Raw genomic sequence first — 5,905 nt, 5'->3', positions numbered from 1 at the left:
CAGGTAACCAGTGACCCTAAACCTTAATTTTTAGTGCTATTTATGCTAGTAATGCCTACCACACTAGGAATTTACTCTGGGAAGAGCTTAAGGATTTTGCTGATAGTATAGAAGGGGATTGAGTCATTGGGGGAGACTTCAATGAAATCCTAAAGGGTACTAAAACAATTGGGGGTAAGAATATTAATAACCACATGGCAAATGCCTTTAGAAATTGTATGGACCACTGTAAGGTTGTGGACCTTGGGTTCAAAGGCTGTAAGTATACCTGGACCAACAAGAGGTACAAATACGGATAAAACTTTATCCTTGAGAGACTTGATAGGTGTGCTGCTAACAATTCTTGTATTTTCAGATGCCCCTAATCCACTGTAACATACCTCCCCAGAACCAAATTTGACCATTGCCCCCTTCTAGTCAATATGGAATCCCCCAGGCCTCATACCTCAAAAAACCCTTCAGAATGGAGTCCATGTGGTGTGGACATCCTACTTTCATAAGCCTCATTAAAAATTTCTTTGACAATTCTGAAGACCTCCCCAATGCCATTGATATCTTTCAAAAAGATGTTACAGCTTGGAATAAAAGCACCTTTGGTAACATCTTTCATAAAATGAAAAATATCCTTTCTAGGTTAAATGGCATCCAGAAATCCAATTCCTACCACCATAGTGATTTCCTCCTCCAATTAGAAAATGATCTTCTCAATGACTATGATGCCTTTCTCAAGTCTGTGGAGGAATTTTGGAGAACTAAATCCAGGATCAGTTGGCTCAGTGAAGGAGATGCCAACACCAAATTCTTCTATTCTTCTACAATCAACAAAAGGAGGATGAACAGAATCAATAATCTCAAAGATGAGGCTGGAAACCTCCTCACCAACCAAAATGACATCTCCCAACATATTTTCATATACTTCATCAAGCTTTTATCTACTAAACAAACCCATTCTACCATCCTTAAGCCCCACCCTCAGCAGAATTCCCACTATCAGCAGCTTGGTGTCTATACTCTAGAGGCCCCTTTGAGAGATTCTGAGATCACTCAAGCCATTAACTTTTTCAGTCCTCTAAAAGCACCAGGTCCTGATGGTCTCCACCCACTCTTCTATCAAAGATATTGGTAGGAAGTTAGGGACAAAATCTCTACCTTCTGTAGAGAAGTCTTTGAATCTAGCTCCACCTCACCATCTCAATTCTACACTTCTCTATCTCATCCCAAAATGCTCTAATGCCTCTAGTATCAAAAACTACAGACCCATTGGGCTTTGTAATACTGCTTACAAAATTGTCGCTAAAATAATAGTGTACAGAATCAAGCCCATAATTGTCATGACCCAAGCCTAGGGCGTAGACGTGACATGGCGAATGAGAAACCCGAAAGTACCTCAAACAAGCCTCTTAGCATTCTTTTAGCCTTTCATAAGTAATGACGATAAATGAACAAGCAAAAATTATAATAGTAAATATTTAACTTACATATTTCCAACAATACCTCTAACTTTTAGATTTAATGGGGCTAAGACAAGTCCCTAATTCAACCTCAATCATAATAGAAGAAATACCATAGTAAAATATTTCAATATATCATAAGCTAGAAATATAAAGGAGTATTGTTCCCAAAATATGGGAACTCACAAAAAGTAGTCTTCAAATGAAATCTCAACTAGCCACGTGGAGGAGACCAAGGAGGAGCATCGATCCTACATGGTGATATCATGTAGGCAAAAGAGTATGCATTAGTACTTTGAATGTACTAAGTATGTAAGGATACATGAACATTGAGAAAACATTAAAACATATATGTAATATGGAACATAATGTAATGAATGCATAATAAATCATATAGATATCCTTTAAAACATTTATTTTATGGAAAAATGACCATAACCGAAATTAAGATCATGCGAACTATTACATGGAATCCAATATAACCCCCTACGTTGGCCGGGAAGATTACTTGCCAGGTAGAACTCCGTCAACTTCATTCATTTCTTTAACTTTAACTTTAAGGGCTTTCATGAATCCATTAGCCTAAGCCTACAAGGGCTCCTATGTTGGCACATAGTTAATGAGACAAGGGGTTGCTACTAGGATTTTCTTACCGAATCCCACCTCAATGGCTCATTCGGTGCTAAGTCAATCCCATGGAATAGTTTAATACTTCAAAATAGTCATAGCATGTAGCTTGAGAATTCAAAACATCATATTCGATAGAATAGCTCATTAAAATATTTGATAATTCAAATATGCAAGAATTTTCCTTATTGCATAAAGAATACATTATTCATATCATTTCATCATTTTTTTTCCATAAGACTTCCTTTTGATTATAGATATTGCTTTCATAAATATTCATTTGGAGTCAAAGCTTTTAAGTCAAATTTCATTAAAAATATAGTAAAACTAGGTGGGTTCAAATCACTTCAACTTACAAACATGTATGTAAATAAATATGCATAAATACATTGAAATTCATTAATTAAAAATCATGCTTTAACCAACCCACCATGAATTTCAAGAACCTTTAAAGAGATAAATAGAGAAATTACTTGCAAACCATCAATTCATACATATGAAATTATGTTACATCAAAATAGATCAATAATCATTAGTTTAACCATGATTCATGCTATTAAGTAAAAAAATAAGAATTACCCATAAGAAAATATTACTTGAAATCAAGAGATTTAATTGAAAGAGTTTTTTGACTACATGGGTGGAAGAACCCATGGATAAACACCCCCATAACTTAGAGTAAAGCCTAAAGAAAATAAATATAATTATCATATAATCAAAATGATTTAGGCATGAGAGTGGAAGGAATACTCTCATTGAAGCCTTACATACTTGGAATCCGAAGCTTTAGTCGGAACCGAAGGACTTAATGAATACTCTCAAGTCCTAGCTTTTCTCCTCGCCGGAATATTTTGTGTACTACCCGGAGTATATGAATCACCGGAATAGTATTTCTTCACTACTAAGAACTAAAACTATATTTGAGAATGAGTAAAGAAGTGTATAGAGAGAAGAGTTGCTTGAGAAAGCTTGATGAATAAAATGAGGAAATAAGGTGGGTATTTATAGGTGTAGAAGAGGGACCTAACAATAAATAAAAATAATTACAAAGAATGATCTTGAACATTTAATTGAGGATTTTGATGTCATGGATGATGTCAAAGGGTTCTAGATCTTTCCATTGTAGGTGAGATGAGTTCGCTTTAACAGAATACTCTTTTTCGGAGATGTGTTTGAATAAGATAAATTCCTTATTAAGATTTTGTGTCTTCATAAGAATTGTAGATATGGAAGTCTAGTTTCATGTCATTCAAGAATCAACCAATTTGGAGAAACCTACAGTGAGATATGATTTTTCTTCTATAAGCACTCTATTCCATCATAACATCCTATCTTACAACAATTAATTTCTTTGACCTACTTAACCTCCGAAACTTAATATATGATCTTCACAAAATTTACAGGTAATGATATTGTGGTTATCAAAAATTTTAATCACCTAATTTTGACCATTTTATGAAAAGTTATGCCCAAAATACAGAAGTTGTATTATTTTTTTGGCGATAATTAAAACACCGTATACAATATTTTTAGGGGATGTTACAATAATCTCCGACATCATTGGCCTCAATCAAGTTAGATTCCTTTCCAATAGAAGAGCTGCTGACAATGCAATCATTGTCCAAGAGTATATTTCCCACTTTAGGAAAATGAAAGGCAAGAATGCCAACATGATCCTCAAGATTGACTTGGAAAAAGCTTTTGACAAGTTAGAATGGTCCTACATTAGAGACTCCCTTCTCTATTTTCACTTTCCCCCAAAATTCACCAAGCTCATAATGTCTTATGTTAGCACTAGTTCCATCTCCATACTTGTGAATGGTGAAAAAACTAGCTTTTTTTAGACCTATAGAGGTATCAAACAAGGTGACTCTATATCTGCCTTTCTCCTCATAATCTACATGGAAAGGCTCTCAAGAGACATTAACAAGAAGGTTCAAAATAAATCTTGGTATCCCATCAAGATTTCTCATAGACTCCCCAGTCTTTCTCACCTATTTTTTGCAAATGACCTCACTCTTTTTTCTAAGGCCAACCCCTTGAACTGTAGAACCATCCTCCTCACCATGGAGGAATTCTGTAAACACTCAGGTCAGAGCATCAACTACTCAAAATCCAAGGTGATCTTCTCCTCCAACTATACTACTGAGAATGCAAACAACTGTAGTAGTATCCTAGAAATCCAAAAATATGATGCCTTTGGGAAGTACCTTGGATTCCCTATCTTCCACAAAAGGCCTATCCACAATGATTTCCAATTCATTATTAACTCCATGAATAATAGACTTGCTGGCTGGAAGACTAATTTCCTTAATATGATTGGAAGAACAGTGTTGGAAAAGGCCTCCCTAAGAACCATCCCCAGCCATATTATGTAATATATCAAGCTACCTAGCAAAACAAGCAAAGCCATTGACAAAATCCAAAGGAACTTTGTCTGGGGTGCCAATAATGAGAAAAAGAGACTTCATCTTTTGAACTAGGACACCTTAACAAGACCTAAGAAACATGGAGGATTAGGCCTTCAAAAAGATAAGCTTAAAAATAAAGCATTACATGCTAGCTTAGCATGGAGATCCTATAAAAATCCTAACAGCTTGTGGGGTAGGATTCTGCTAAATAAATATTCCAAGCACACATCCAATTGGAAAAGTAAGCCTATTTATAGAACTTGGAAGTGTGTTATTGAGGGATGGAATGACAGTACTATGGGGCAAAGTTGGATCATACATAAAGACATCAATGTGAGCTTTTTCACCCATAAATGGATACCCCACCATGACACCATTAGGGCTGCTATTCAGGGCCCTCTCCAAACTGGAGAAGAGAACCTAAAAATTAGCGACATGGTATACAATGGGAATTGGAACTTTGAAAAAATCTTCTTCACTCTACCTGATGACCTCAAAGCCTGCATTAAGGATATTTATCTCTTTCATGATAACCCCAATGAAGACACTCTAGTTTGGGACTTAACTAGCAGTGGCAAATTCTCTACTAGAAGTGCCTACTCCCTCATCAATAATCACTTGCTGGGACATCCTTCCAACCCCCTTGAGCATAATTTCCATTGGATTTGAGGATTGGAATGCCCAACAAAATCAAGACTTTACTGTGTCTCATGCAGCACCAAAGACTTCCAACTTCCTCCTACAGGATAGGGATTAATGTCAGCTCCTCTTGTCACTTCTCCGGCAATCTCATAGAAGATATTGACCATATCTTCTTTAGATACCTACAAGCCACCAATTTCTAGAAAGATCTCCTTACCATGAACACCTCTACCCACAAGCTTAGCATCCCTAACCTTCCCCATTTTAATTGAATCAACTACTGGAAAATAATAAAAAAGAAACCCTTTAACTCTTTCCTAACATAGGGTAACATCCTTCGTTTTTGCCTTTGGACTGATACAAAGGAACCATAACCTTTTCAGCAATAAGAAGGAGGGAATTCAGACCAAAAATATTGTTAATCAGGACTCTAAATACCATTTAACCATTAAAAAAGCTTCAACACCCAACAAAACCACCACCAACATCCTTGTCAAATGGGAACTTCCTGATAGAGGCAGATACAAGCTCAACACTAATGGTGTCGTAAAAAATAGCCCTGGGTGTGGAGGACTGGGAGGGATCATCAGGAATCAGAAGGGAGACTGGATAATTGGCTTTATCAGCAAAGAGGCCAATGTAACCCCATTGTTGGCTAAACTTCGAGCACTCAGACAAGGACTTCTCATGGCTATATCTAAAAACCTCAGTCCACTCAATATAAATCTGGACTCACTAGAGGCTGTTAACTCACTACAACATTGTTATCCACTC

This window comes from Solanum dulcamara, chromosome 2 (assembly GCF_947179165.1).
Source record: "Solanum dulcamara chromosome 2, daSolDulc1.2, whole genome shotgun sequence".
Lineage (NCBI taxonomy): Eukaryota > Viridiplantae > Streptophyta > Magnoliopsida > Solanales > Solanaceae > Solanum > Solanum dulcamara.
This window is presented reverse-complemented; position numbering follows the sequence as displayed.